This window comes from Schistocerca serialis, chromosome 9 (assembly GCF_023864345.2).
Source record: "Schistocerca serialis cubense isolate TAMUIC-IGC-003099 chromosome 9, iqSchSeri2.2, whole genome shotgun sequence".
Lineage (NCBI taxonomy): Eukaryota > Metazoa > Arthropoda > Insecta > Orthoptera > Acrididae > Schistocerca > Schistocerca serialis.
The window spans coordinates 65,879,055-65,895,160 of NC_064646.1; the positions used below are offsets into that span (position 1 = coordinate 65,879,055).

General features: G+C 45.0%; 1 protein-coding gene across 1 annotated transcript in view; it reads right to left on the reverse strand.

Moving 5' to 3' along the window:
* LOC126419216 (calcium uniporter protein, mitochondrial) overlaps positions 1-16,106 on the reverse strand; it is a gene marked incomplete in the record, with an annotated part of 2,318,083 nt that overhangs the window by 9,579 nt on the left and 2,292,398 nt on the right.

Consider the following 16,106-nt stretch of genomic DNA (forward strand, 5'->3'; position numbering starts at 1 on the left):
TTTATTATAAACAGAGAATTTATTTACTGTAGGAATTTGTATTACTAACCCAAAAATATTTCTGAAATGAAAGTGGTGACAAACATTATTGTGTTTATAGATTATATTTTCTGGCCAATATGGGGGACTCCAAATAGAGGGTGCAGAAGAAATAACTCTTGAGTTTTACGCTTATATAACACAACAGTGCAAAATGACAGATCCACACAATTATAGACCTATATCGTTGATGTCAATCTGCTGTAGAATTATAGGACATGTTTTATGCTCAAGAATTATGATGTTAGTGGAAAATGAACAGCTACTCTATAAAAATCAACATGGATTCCACAAACAGAGATCGTGCAAAACTCGGCTCGCTCTGTCCTCCACGAGATCCACAGCGAAATGGACAACGGGGCTCAGGCTGATGCTGTGTGCCTTGATTTCAGTAAGGCATTTGGCACTGTCCCACACTGCCTTTTCATAAAAAAAATACTAGCTTACAGAGTATCGGAGCAGACCTGCGATTGGATTCAAGACTTTCTTGCAGATAAACTCCAACACGTCGCTCTTAATGGAACTAAAACTACAGAGTTAAAGGTAATATCCGGAGTACCACAAATATATAAATGATCTAGTAGAAAGCATTGGATGCTCTTTAAGGCTATTCGCAGATGATGCAGTTGTTAATACCAAAGTAGTAACGCCAGAAGATAGTAAAAATTTGCAGAATGACCTGCAGAAAACTGATGAATGGTGCAGACTCTGGCAGTTGACCCTGAATGTAAAGATATGTACCATATTGAGCATACATAGGAAAAGAAATCCACTACTGTATAGCTACACTATTGATGACGAACAGCTGGAGACAGCATCTGCCATAAAATATTGAGGCGCAACTATCCAGAGCAACCTTAAGTGGAATGAACACACAAAACAGACAGTGGGAAAAGCAGATACAAGACTCAGATTCATTGGACGAATCTTAAGGAAATGCAACTCATCCACGAAAGAAGTGGCTTATAAGGCACCTGTTCGCCCGTTTCTTGATTATTGTTCATCTCTCTGGGATCCCTGTCAGGTATTACTGATAGAGGAGATCCAACAAATGGCGGCATGTTTCGTCACAGGATCATTTAGCTGGTGAGATAGCATTACGGAGATGCTAAACAAACTCCACTGGCAGATGTTACAAGACAGACATTGTGTATCATGGAGAGATTTACTACTGAAATTTTAGGACAGCACTTTTCAGGAGGAGTCAGACAACATATTACTTACCCCCACATACATCTCGCGTATTGTCCACGAGGAGAAAAATTGAGAAACTAGAGCCAATACACAGTCTTACTGACCATCATTCTTCCCACGCAATATTCGTGAGTGGAACAGGTTTGGAGGGATCAGGTAGTGGTACCAAAAGTGCCCTCCACCACACATCATTAGGTGGCATGCGGAATATGATGTAGATATAGACGAATAACATTCATAAATTTAATGCACAGTTTGAAAGAGTCGTGTTTGCCGTTTACAACACACACACACACACACACACACTTTAGGTTTTGAAAATGACATCATCCAGACCGACAGGAAGTGCAAAATGGCTAAGATAGATGCCACCTACAGGAAAACTAAAGAGACCTTTGGAGAAAAGAGAACCACATGTGTGAATATCAAGAGCGCAGAGGGAAAACCAGTCCTGAGCAAAGAATGGAAAGCAGAAAGGTGGAAGGAGTATATAGAGGATCTATACAAGGGTGATGTACTTGAGGGCAATATTATAGAAATGGAAGAGGATGTAAATGAAAGTGAGAAGGAATATATGTGTGATGAATTTGACAGAGCACTGAATGACCCAAGTTGAAACAAGGCCCCAGGAGTAGACAACATTCCGTTAGAACTACTGATAGCCTTGGGAGAGCCAGCCATACCAAAACTCTACTATCTGGTGAGCAAGATGTACAAGACAGAGGAAATACCTGTAGACTTCAAGAATAATATAATAATTCTAATCCCAAAGAAAGCAGGCACTGACAGGTGTGGCAATTACTGAACTATCTCTTTAATAAGACACAGTTGCAAAATACTAACATGAATTGTATATAGACGAACGGAAGAATCGGTAGAAGCCAAACTCAGGGAGTATCAGTTTGAATTCTGTAGAAATGCAGAAACATGTGAGGCAATACTGACCCTATGACTTATCTTAGAAGAGTTGTTAAGGAAAGACTAACCTACATTTATAGCAATTGTAGACTTAGAGAAATTGTTTGAAAATGCTGACTGGCATATTCTCTTTCAAATTCTGAAGAGGCAGGGGTAAAATACGGGGAGCAAAAGGCTATTTACAATGTGTACAGAAACCAGATGACAATTATAAGATTTGAGGGGCATGAACGGAAGCAGTGGTTGCGAAGGGAGTGAGACATGGTCGTAGCCTATCCCCAATGTTATTCAATCTGTATAATGAGCAAGCAGTAAAGCAAACAAAAGAAAATTTTGGAGTAGAAATTAAAATCAAGGAGAAAAAATAAACACATTAAGGTTTGCCGATGATATTGTAACTCTGTCAGAGACAGCAAAGGATATGGAAGAGCAGTCAAATGGAATGGACAGTGTCAACATGTACACAAAAAAAGAAGAACTAGAATAATGGAATGTTGTCAAATTAAATCAGGTGATGCCAAGGAAATTAGATTAGGAAATGAGATGCTTAAAGCAGCAGATGAGTTTTGTTATTTGGGCAGCAAAATAACTGATGATGGTCGAAGTAGAGAGAATATAAAATGTAGACTGGCAATGGCAAGGAAAGCGTTTCTGAAGAAGAGGAATCCAAGTGTAGATTTAAGTCTCAGGAACTCTTTTCTGAAAGTATTTGTGTGAAGTGTAGTCATGTGTGGAAGTGAAACATGGATGATACACAGTTTAGACAAGAAGAGAGTAGAAGCTTTCAAAATGTGGTGCTGTTACAGAAGAATGCTGAAGATTAGATGGGTAGATCACGTAACAAATGTGAAGGTGCTGAATAGAACTGGGGAGAAGAGGAATTTGTGGCACAACTTGACTTTAAGACAGCATCAGTTGACAGGACATATTTTGAGACAACAAGGGATCACCAATTTAGTACTGGAGGGAAACATGGAGGGTAAAAATCATAGAGGGAAACCAAGAGATGAATACACTAAGCAGGTTCAGAAGGATGTAGGTTGCAGTAGTTACTTGGTGATGAAGAGGCTTGCACAGGATAGAGTAGCATGGAGAGCTGCATCAAATGAGTCTTTGGATTGAAGACAACAACAACAACAAAGACAACAACAACAACAACAACAACAACAACAACAACACATCGTTCAAATTATGACCATGTTTTATACACATTTAAAGCCCCTCCCTGAAGTGCCACATGATCCTCCTAGTCATGGAACATCACTCTGTAAGAGGATCAGATGCCCTGCCAACATTTCTCTGAGAAGGGACCATCAACAACCTGGCTATGTGTACGGTGGCGCCATCTTGTGGAACAACATAGCAGGACTCCCTAAGTAATTAAGTGTTGACTGCAGGAAGTTGTGTAGAAGTTGTACATAATGATCAGATGTTTCTTTCACAGTTGTGGCCTTTTCTTTAAAAATGTATGGGTCTACAATTCTGAAATCGGGGAGAGCACACCAAACAGTAACACATTCGCTGTTGAGAGGGTAGTGAAGGATCTGTCAAGAATTGCCTGTGGACCAATACCAAATATGTATTTGTTTATTGACATAGCCTGACAGATGAAAGTGCAGTCCGAGAGTTACGTAGCAAATGCATGCCTACAGACTGAATGTTGAGGAGATCACAGAGGCTTTATATTAACATTTTAACACCTTCTTATCAAATAACTGAACCACAACAGAATGATTTTCCTACCTGGACCCTTCACCTGTTGACCTATCCTAAAGCGTCTACATGATGAACTCTGTGCTGGAGAACAGAGTGGGCATTATTTGAGTAAGTATCAATCACAAAACGTCAATGATGTCCACTACATGCCTGACTAGTCCTGACAAGCCACTGCATTTGTTCATCCAGGCACCCTTCCTTGTTGCTCGCAGCTGTGGTGTAACAATGCATGTGATGTAAATGGCAAACATTATTCTTTCAAACTGTGCATTACATTTGTGACTGTCATTTTGCATTGTTGTGTTTCTTAGGTTTAAAATTTGGGAGGTGTTTCTGATGCACCATGTAAATCACGACATTACCACCACAGCAAAAAATGGGTACAGTGAATGAGGTGCACTCTCATTTAAAGGGTATGTTAACAGGGTAAAATGTATAGAGTTCTCTACTACCATTAAAACAAGAAGACACTGCATTTTGTGGCAACCATCTCAGAAAATGCCAATATAACCTCGTCACAGAAAACTGCTTCCATCTAGAGCAAGTGCTCAGGCCCGGATTCAGGCTCAAGTGACACAAGCTGCTGCTTGGGGTGCAAACTGAGAAGGGCACCGGAAGCATCACCACTGCAAGATTTCTATAAAGGGCATGTCACAATTACTAGTGGCCACTCAGTGCACACAAGCTGGGAAGGGCAGGGGCATCCAAGTCGAAGATCTGATGTTTGGTTTGTGGGGCGGTTATCAGCGCCCGTACAAATTCCCAACCTTTGCTCAGTCCAAACTCGCCACTTTTAGGAATGATGATGAAATGATGAGGACAACCCAGTCATCTCAAGGCAGGTGAAAATCCTTGACCCCGCCGGGAATCGAAACCGGGGCCCCGTGCTCAGGAAGCGAGAACACGACCGCGAGACCACGAGCTGCGGACTGTACGTATGCAGTGTGTATCACAGTTAATAGCATGAACTGACACTGCAAAGGTGTACAAGGGATACGAGGGAAAGGGGAGGAAGGTTTCTTTTGGGGCTGGGGGGGGGGGGGGGGGAGTGGGGGGTAGGGGGTTAGGGCGCAAAACATCTAAGGTCATAAGTGCCCAGTACAGAACCATAGAATGCTGGGACCGTGAGGGTAAAAACCGCTGTGAGGTCCAATGCAGAAAGGAAAAAGGAAAAAAATCTAAAACATCAAGATGTTACGGAAGAGTATCTAAAAGACGTCGACAGGACACCAGCATCACCAGGTAGAAATCAAATCTCTTTTGTCATATTACTGCTTTTTAAAAAATTTAAATGCAAGCCACATCTGCTAAAATGTCCGGCAAAGCGGGCGGCAGCCTGACCCTGAGGCTTAAGTGGCTAAAACGGGGCAGAGGATCAGGAAACATCTGACTGTTAATGGCTGGCCACAGAAAGAACAGCTGGGTGCAGGGGTCGCCACTCAACAAGTGGTGGCGACTAAAGCAGCAGTGCCCTATTCACAATCAAGCTAACATTACTTCCTCACGGTGAGACGGCCGGGAGGAAGTCAACCAGGCTATCGGGAGAGGTTTGACTTCTCTGATGTTGTACCCATGAAGGGAGCACCAATGGTCATGCCAAAGTGACATGATACACCGATAGAGAAAAGTACAAATATCTTGTGAGGGAACAGAGTAAGAGGCAGGCCGACCGAGACGGACTGCGGCCTCGGCTGCAGCATCAGCAGCGTCATTCCCAGGCACACCAACACGGCCAGGAACCCACGTGAACATCACTTGGACTCCCCCATCAGGAAACAAACAGAGGCAGTCCTGGATCCGTCGAATGATGGGGTGGACTGGATTGGGATCATCCAGACTCTGAAGGGCACTGAGGGAGTCAGAGCAGATCACACAGTGAGTGAGCTGGTGCCTTCGGACGTAGTGAACAGCCTGATAGAGGGCAAAAAGCTCTGCTGTAAAAATTGTGCACTGGTCGAGAAACCGGTATTGAATCTTATCAGCCCCGACGACAAAAGCACAGCCAACACTGTGGATGCACTTGGAACCATCAGTGTACAAAAATATGCTATCGGCCAGTTGTGAGCGAAGTTCGAGAAAGTTGCAGCGATAGGTCAGTTCGGGAGTCGAATCCTTCGGGAACAAGCTGAGGTCACAACAAACACAAACCCATGTCTGAAGCCAAGGTAGTGAAGGGCTCCCCCCCCCCCCCAATTTGGAAAGTGGCAGGAAGTGTGAACTGCAGCTGCTGAAACAGGTGACGAAAGCAGATGGCGGGAGGCCGCAGAGAAGAAACGTACATCTCGTACTGGCAGTCCAGAATGTCATCAAAAAAAGAGTCAAGGGTTGGGTGGCCTGGCATGGAAGAAAGCTGACATGCAAACCTACTGAGTAGGATGTTGCGCTGGTATGACAGTGATAGTTCACCGGCTTCTGCGTAGAGACTTTCAACAGGGCTAGTATGGAAGGCACCAGTGGCGAGACGGATCCCAAAATGGTGGATTGTATTTAGATAGTTTAAGATAGAGGCCCATGCAGAGGAGCAGACAACGCATCCATAATCCAACTTGGAGCGGACAAGAGATCAAGAGAGGCGGAGGAGGACAGTCCGGTCAGCTCCCCAAGCGGTACCACTCAATACACGAGGGACATTGAGAAACTGGGTGCATAATGCAGCCAGGTAGGACACAGGGGAGACCAACTGAGTTTCCCATAGAACGTAAGCCCTAAGAACTTCGTTGCATCTGTGAACGGGAGAGCATTTTGGCCCAGTCACGAGGACGGTGGAAGAAACGCCTTGTACTGCCAGAAGTTGATGCAAATGGATTTGGTAGCACAAAAGCGGAAACCATTTGTGACACTCCACAAACAGAGACGGTCCATACAACACTGAAGACAGCTTTGCAGGAGCTGCAATAAATTGCAAATTCGTCAACGAAAAGAGAGCTGGAAATGCCAGTTGGAAGGCAGTCCATAATTGGGTTGATGGCTATGGCAAAGAGAACAACACTCAGTACGGAGCCCTGAGGCACCCTGTTCTCCTGTGGAAAGGTGTGGGATAAGGAGGAACCCACACGTACCCGGAAAACTGTGTCTGTTAAAAATTCCTGGATGAAAGTGGGAAGATGACTGCGAAAGCTTCATGTGTGCATAGTATGTAGAATGCCTGTCCGCCAACAGGTATCATAGGCTTTCTCCAAATCAAATAAAACAGCCAACGTTTGTCGCTTCTGCAGAAAATTATTCATGATGAACATCGACAGGGTGACGAGATGATCAACTACTGAGCAGCGCTTTCGAAACCCACACTGAGCATCAGTGAGAAGATGGTGTTACTCCAGCCACCACACTGATCGACCATTGATCATGCGTTCCATCACCTTACAAACGCTGCTGGTAAGAGAAATTGGACGATTGCTGGAAGGAATAGATTTATCTTTACCAGGCTTAGGTAGTGGAACAACAGTAGCTTCACATCAAAGCGTGGGAAATGTAGCGTCAGTCCAAATATGGTTTTAGGTATTGAGGAGAAAGTGTTTTCCCACAGGAGGAAGATTCTGCAGCATGAGGACGTGGATTGTATCAGGCCCAGGAGTAGAAGATCCGGATGAGGAGAGAACATGCTCAAGCTCCCTCATAGTAAAAGGAGTATTGTAGCATTCTCGATTCAAAGAGAGAAAAGAGATTGCACGAGCCTCCTCCACTTGCTTCCGAGGAAGGAAGGCACGATGGTAGTGGGTGGAGCTTGAAACCTCCACAAAGTACCGGCCCAAAGCATTGGAAATATCTACAGGGTCGACTATGATGTTTCCCGCCACAGTCAGACCAGGAACCAGGGAGTGGGCGGTAGTCCCAGAAAGCCAGCGCAGGCCACCCCAAATGAGAGAGGATGGAGTAAATCTGTTGAATGATCTGATGAAGGAAATCCAGCATGCTTTCTTGCTTTCCTTAATAGTGTGACGGCACTGTGCATGTAGTTGCTTGTAGCGGATGCAGTTCGTTAACGTAGGATGATGGTGAAAGATACGAAGCACATGTTTTTGGGCACAAATCGCATTGTCGCACTCTACAGTCCACCAACGGACTGGGACCTGACGGGGAGAAGCAGTAGTATGAGGGATAGAGGATGCAGCAGCCGAGAGAATAACGTCCACGAGGTGCTCAACCTGATCATCACAGCTGGGAAATGGCCATTCGTCAAAGACTGCCGAGGACGAATAGAGCCCCCAGTCAGCAAGAGAGAATTTCCAATGAGCGGGCCGCTGTGGTGGGGTATGACTGTACAGGCGAGTCACACAAGGGAAGTGGTCACTCGCGTAAGTATTGTAAAGAGCACACCACTCGAGACGTCATGCGAGCTGGGCAGATCAGATTGAGAGGTCTAAGTGGGAATGATTGTGCGTGGAATAAGAGAGAAACGTGGCTTTGCTGGTGTTAAGACACACAAGATTAATACAATTAAGAAGATCTGCCAAAAGAGAACCTCTCGGGCAGGCGACAGGCGAGCCCCAAAGAGGATGTTGGGCATTGGTGTCACTAAGAAGCAGAAAGGGTGGAGGAAGCTGAGCAACAAGCTGCATCAGGTCTGCCCTAGTGACAGCAGAAGACAAAGGGATATAAATGGTGCAGAGGGAAAAGGTACATTCGGGAAGGCAAACATGGGCAGCAACTGCTTGCAGGTGGGTGTGCAAGGGGATAGGACAATGCAAACATCATCTCGTAGAAGCAGCAGGACCCCACCATGAGCAGGAATCCCCGCCATAAGGGGAAGGTCCATCCGTAGTGAAGTAAAATGGGAAAGAGCAAAATGATCTTGAGGACGTAGCTTGGTTTCTTGGAGACAGACTACAAGCGGACATTGCGACCACAGAAGCAGCTGGAGCTCTGCCCTGTTAGACCGAAGGCCACAGATATTCCATTGTAAAAGAGCCATAAAATTTAGGAACACCAGAGAATGAATAAGAAACACTCACCTTGACGGCTGCTTAGGGCGAGCCGTCGAGGGAGGACAGCCACTGGAATCCACAGGTGGAGAATCTTCGTCCACAACTCAGCGGGATCAACAGAGCTTCACTGTTGTTGGTCAGTTGAAAAGGACCGACGAGTCGATAAGGGCTGACGAGTAGGAGAGGGGGAAGACTGTTTGCCTTTGGATGACTGTTTTGGCTTTTGGCAATTGGTAGAAGAGCCAAACGACTGGAAACTCGAGGTACGCAAGAAATCTTCTCGGGAATAATCCTTTTTGAATTGATGGTTCGCTGGCTGCGTTGCAACCGTCTTCGCCAGTGAGGGCAAAGAACGGGTAGCAGAATCTACAGCCAGGAAATGGGAGACGGAGTGTCAGCTTGAAGGTGAGGCGACTTTGCCACCATCAAACTGAACTGTAAGTCACAAGTTTGCGTAGCCATGTTTTTCGTGGGACGTGGAGAGGCTAAAATGGTGCTGTAGGTTCCAGACGAAGGGACATTCAGTTTACAGCTCACCAACAGTTTCCGGGCAACAGGAAAAGGTACCTTCTCCTTCACCCTTATCTCCTGAACTGCTGGGTCATATTGACAGATGGGACAAGAATGAAAAGAAGCAGCATGTTCTCCATGACAATTAACGCAGCGGGGGGGAAGGAGGTGGACAGGCACCCTCGTGTGCATCCCTGCTACAAGTGATACATTTGGCTGCGTTTTTACATGATGTGCTGGTATGACTGAACTGATGGCATTTATAACACCTCAACGGATTGGGAATGTAAGGGCGCACAGAGATGACTTCATAGCCTGCCTTTATCTTAGTAGGAAGCGACAACCGATTGAAAGTCAGGAACAATGTGCGAGTGGGCACCAAATTGGCAGCTTCCTTCTTCATAACTCGATGAAGAGCGGTAACGCTCTGATCCGACAGATGATCAGCGATTTCATCCTCCGTCAAACCATCCAATAGCCGGGTGCAGATAACACCACGGGACAAGTTAAGTGTCCTGTGAGCCTCCACTTTTATAGGATAGTCATGGAGGATTTGGGCCTTGAGTAGTTTCTGGGGCTGGAGAGCGCTATCAATTTCCAAAAGCAGAGTACCATAGTGGAGACGATAAGATGACTTCACAGGGCCGGCGATGCCATCCATGCCTTTCTGTATAACAAAGGGGTTAACAGTAGCAAAAGTCTGGTTTTCATCTAAATGTGAGACTACTAGATATCAAGGCACAACAGGAAGAGACATTGCGGCAGGAGCCTCATTCCACTTTTTTTTATGCGAAACACTTGGAAAAAGAGAAGGAAAGTCAGTCATTAGGAAAAAGTCCCTCACGATTGCCAGCGTCTCCGATGGCACGCCCCTTCCAGCCAGGGGCCCTCCAAAGGGGAGGCCTCCCGCCTTAGGTGATTGTCCTCACTTTAGGTCACACCTCCCAAACAACAGACGGAGGGACCAATCGACAGAGGAGGAAGGTAACAGCTCAGGCAGTCACCCCTTCCTGGGCCTGGCCTGCACCAGGGGGTATGTGCGGGCCCTACTTGCCAACCCGGTGCGTCAAACGCATGGGTGGCCATCAGGCACACATGGGGAGGAGAAGAAAAGATAAGAAGGAAAGGAAGAAAGAAAGAATGGCCTCAAACGCTGCAACAGAGGAAAAAGAGATCAGAACAAGGAAAGAACAGAACAAGCAAAGAAAGGAACAAAGAAAGAGTGGAACAGGGAAAAAACTGAACAGGGAAAGAGCTAAACAGGGAAAGAGCTAAACAGGGAAAGAGCTGAACAGGGAAAGAGCTAAACAGGGAAAGAGCTAAACAGAGAAAGAGCTAAACAGAGAAAGAGCTAAACAGGGAAAGAGCTAAACAGGGAAAGAGCTAAACAGGGAAAGAGCAAAACGAGGAAAAAGTAGTACAGGGAAAGGTCAGTACAGGGAAAGGTCAGTACAGGGAAAGGTCAGTACAGGGAAAGGGCAGTACAGGGAAAGGGCAGTACAGGGAAAGGGCAGTACAGGGAAAGGGCAGTACAGGGAAAGGGCAGTACAGGGAAAGGGCAGTACAGGGAAAGGGCAGTACAGGGAAAGGGCAGTACAGGGAAAGGGCAGTACAGGGAAAGGGCAGTACAGGGAAAGGGCAGTACAGGGAAAGGGCAGTACAGGGAAAGGGCAGTACAGGGAAAGGGCAGTACAGGGAAAGGGCAGTACAGGGAAAGGGCAGTACAGGGAAAGGGCAGTACAGGGAAAGGGCAGTACAGGGAAAGGGCAGTACAGGGAAAGGGCAGTACAGGGAAAGGGCAGTACAGGGAAAGGGCAGTACAGGAAAAGGGCAGTACAGGAAAAGGGCAGTACAGGAAACGGGCAGTACAGGAAACGGGCAGTACAGGAAACGGGCAGTACAGGAAACGGGCAGTACAGGAAACGGGCAGTACAGGAAACGGGCAGTACAGGAAACGGGCAGTACAGGAAACGGGCAGTACAGGAAACGGGCAGTACAGGAAACGGGCAGTACAGGAAACGGGCAGTACAGGAAACGGGCAGTACAGGAAACGGGCAGTACAGGAAACGGGCAGTACAGGAAACGGGCAGTACAGGAAACGGGCAGTACAGGAAACGGGCAGTACAGGAAACGGGTAGTACAGGAAGACAGCAGTGCAGGGAAAGAGCAGTACAGGGAAAGAGCAGTACAGGGAAAGAGCAGTACAGGGAGAGAACAGTACAAGAGAGAATATTCCTAGAAGCAAACCAACGCAAATGAGCTTCAAGAGCCCATGGAGGCACGAGAAATCTCCCCAAGAGAGGGGAAAAGGACAGGAGAAGAGGAGAGGAGACAAGCAGCACACAAAGAGAAGCACTGCTGTGAGGGCTGGGGCCCCATGGTTGCCAGGCACGTCCTCACCAAAGAGTGGTGAGCCCCCTGGGAGAAGGGAGGAAGGGAGTGGGTGGTGGCAGATCATAAGTCACTTGTTTGGAAAAAGTTCTCAAACCAACCCTGCAACTCTTCTGGTCAACAATATTCAAATGGCACATGCCATTGTCAATAGCTTCTGTAAATGGGTAACAGTGCAGTACACACAAGAGCAGGAAGATCATCCTGGATGATATCCTCATCATCGGGTTGGAAAAACTGCCAGTCCGTGTGGTTGCACATAAAAGCACTGCTAACAGCTCCTCTAAGCAAAGAGAGAGGTTTCCAAGACTGACAGGTTGCAGTAGACATTTACGTGTGTTACCAGAGCTGTTGAAAAAACCTATTAATTCAAACTGACCATATCAGACTTCACAGAGTCACAATTAAGTAATAAGCTATATTTACAATGAATGCCTGACACTGTTACAGGCTGCATAGATTTCCCCTCCACACTTCTGAGACACAGCTCATAGCACCTAAATTTAATCTAAAACGTCTACAAACTTACATTATTGAACTACAGTGTTCACTGGAATAGCAAAATGTGTGCAATACATTACCTGTATCTAAACCTATTGCTAATTAAGTCTGTCTTATAATATGGCATACTGTTGTGTGTGTACCTATATCTAATTGTTTATTGCAATTAATTAAGTGGTTAAAATCTTCATCAGTCCTTCATGTTTGCCAGCTAAATAAATATGTAAACAATAATGATCATGGCATATTCTGGTAACTAATGCAATGAGCTATCCAATCACACCACACACAGGATCTTTTATCTTTTCATTGAACTACAGTTGTTAATTCTCATACAATTATCACATTTACATAGCACTGCCCTTACCAGTGTATTACGTTTACAGGTTTTCAAACTATGCATTGTGGCTTCAAGAGCCATCATAGCATCGGTTTAAGGTCGTCTATGTGGTTTCATGAAAATAATAATTTGTTTTATTTGTGTCCTGAGTAAAAGAACAATTTGTGAGTAGTAGTGATTTTTAGCATGCCGACAACTAAGTGTCATTATTGTGGCAGTGTGGTAGATGGCAGTCTAGTATTGTGGAAGGAGAAGCTGAATGATAAAGGTATGCATCACATTGTCCCCAGTCTTCACTCGGTTTTAAAAGACAATGACTTTAAGTTGACTGAAGAACTGAAGTCTGTATTTGTGGATCAGTGATCAGTGATTATTTCTGATGTGCTTTCGAGAAAAAGTTTATCAACACATGTGGATCAAAGGTCTTTTCAGTAGAGAACTTCCCTCATACTTATCACCAAAGAACAAAAGCAATTTATTATATTTCTTCATACTCCACATTTAAATTGAAGTTCATTTCCTCATCACTTCTTAAGTTTTGAAGCTTGGTGAAGCAGGATATCCCCAAGTAGGTAACAATGCCCTATGAATGTTGATATTTCTTGCACCACCCTACTTGCACGAGGCAGAATTTTCAGCATTGGCAGTCATGAACATGAAACATAGGTCGCAAATGAATGTTGGAGATGACAGTGGTAATTTCCAATCAAGTGCTGAGATTTGAAGAACTGATGATGAAGAAGTAAGCCCATCCTTTCCGTTGATTTTATTGCAAAAATAATGTGTAAAAATACAAAGTTGATTATAATGTATTGTATCAACAGTTGGCCTGCCCGGTTGGCCATGTGGTCTAACGCACGGCTTTCTTGGTGGGAAGAGGCGCGTCCCCGGCACGAATCCGCCCAGCGGATTTGTGTCAAGGTCCGATGAACCGGCCAGTCTGTGGATGGTTTTTAGGCGGTTTTCCATCTGCCTCGGCGAATGCAGGCTGGTTACCCTTATTCTGCCTCAGTTACACTACGTTGGCGATTGCTACGCAAACAAGTTCTCCACGTACGCGTACACCACCATTACTCTATCACGTAAACATAGGGGTTACACTCGTCTGGTGTTACGATGTTCCCTGGGGGGTCCACCGGGGGCCAAACCGCACAATAACCCTGGGTTCGGTGTGGGGTGGCGGAGGGGTGAAGTGGACTACGGTAGTCGTCATGGGGTTGTGGACAACTGCGGCTGTGGCGGGGACAGAGCCTCTCCGTCGTTTCTAGGTCCCCGTTTAACATACAATACAATACATACAATCAATAGTTAAGAATGATGTAACTACTCTTTTTTTATTTTTTGGAAACTTTAGTTTATTTACCACATACTTTAATATTAAATGTGAAAGGAGCCATGGGTGTTTATGTTCATTTTAAGGGAACTGTAGATACAAAAAGTTTGAGCTCTAAAGCATAATACATACAGTGACGGCCATATTATTCATAATTCTGTGATAACATTGTCTCTAGAAAGGTTTGTCTGGATTTTGTGTAGAACTACTGCTTGTATGTGTATCCTTCCTGTAATACATGAACATGGTGATATTTCACCATCTGTGGCTGCTCAATTGAGTCAGCCATTAAAGACTCGCACTACGGCTGGGACTTCCTGTCAGCCCACTTGTCTTCTGCACTGTCCCTCTCCTCTCTCACTGAATGTGTGCGACGTTCACACTCTGAAGTGCACCCAGGTGTTAGAATTTATGGAGATACCCTAATGTCCAGCAGCCAGTGATATCTGTACTGTGCACCACTGGAAATGGTTGTGCACATTTCCTATGGATGTGCAAACACAAGCAAGAAGTCAGCTGTTACAGGCAACTGAGACTGCAGTCATGTGTGTGAGTTGCGTTTGCATATGTGTGTGTGTGTGTGTGTGTGTGTGTGTGTGTGTGTGTGTGTGTGTGTGTGTGTGTGTGTGTGTGTGTGTGTGCGCGTGCGCGCTTATGGGTGTCTATTGCTGACAAAGGCCACTGGCCGAAAGCTTTAAGTGTGAAAATCTTTTTGTTCTGCCTATCTGCGACTCAGCGTCTCTGCTATATGGTGAGCAGCAACTTTCCTTCTCATAATACTGATTCTTCTTGAATGTTACTTAAATACTGTGTTCAAGTTGTTAATGCTTCTGCGGAATAAAGTTGTGTTTAGTCTAAAGGTCATACGTACTTACACCAAACTACAGCATGACTAGTAAGTGTGGTTGTGTTATCTGCACTACTTGCTACTCTGGTTGGTCCTCTGTTTATGCTGACTGTGTTATGGAGGACATTTCACGTCAGTTGGTTGAACAGCAAGAATCATTCACCATGGCATTGCAACACCAATCACAGGTGTTGGACAATCAAACTCAGATACTTCAATCACTGGCTTCTGTTTTGTCTAGTCGGCTCACTCCTCAGGCCACATTGCCTGTCGCTTTGCCCTCCGGCCCCCATTGTTTATCCACCTCCCTTTTCTACAAACGATGAGTCCACTGATGAATGGGATGCATACAAAAAATGTCTGTGACAACACTTTCAAGCTTTTGGGATTACTGACGCTATTTTATGCCATGACTTGTTCCTTTCATGGATATTGCCAAGAATGTATCAAGTCCTATGCTAACTCGCCCCTTTTCAGGATCCATCTTCTTTCATGTTTGAGCAAATGTCTGAACTTCTGTCAAAATACTGTTGCAAGTACACTCATATCATTGCATCCCGGGTTGAGTTTTACCACTGTAGGAAGCATCCACATCAATCCTATTGAGCATAAGTGGCTGAACTCCAGGGGTTAAGTTGTCATCATCATCTTGTGTGCTGATCAGACAGTGACAGATGCTATCATTCGTTTAGCTCCCCCTGAAGTGCAAGAGCATGTCCTCCAGTGTGAAAATCCATCCCTCTCAAGAGGTTTCAGCTATTGCGCAGTTGTTCAAGGTGTCATGAGCTGCAGGTAACCAAATTCAATCATGGTGTGAAGTATCAGCAATCCAACTCTCTTTCATTAATCCTGAGGGCCCACAGACTGGTCAAAATGCTCGGCTACCTGTCATAATTGCCACAAAATAAGTCACACTGCTTCTGTTTCTAATGCAAAAATTCAGCACAAAGATCCTGATGCAGGTATGGATGTAAACATTGTATCTGCTATCTCTGTTGCACCAAACAAGGTTTTCACTAACGTGTTTTTTTTGTTTTTTTTTTTAATTCTGCTCATGCAAATGGATACAGGAACTCACATGCAAATGGATACAGGAACTCTGGTAGCCTTGTTAAACTCACAAACTCATACAGATATGGGCTCCCCTCTGCTTATTCTTGTGTCATGAAAGTTGCTAAATTACAATAAACAGAGTATTCCATTTCCCAGCCAATTCTCTGCCCTGTGACCTGCAAGTCAGTATCTAGTCACTTACATTTCTTGTTGCAGATAATGTATGTATGGAGAATCTTTTTTGGATTAGATACTTTTAAGTTGTTTGGCTTTTATCACTTCAGATGAAGTGAATTTAGTGTCAGAACAAGTGCCGTATATGCAGTTAGATGCATTATG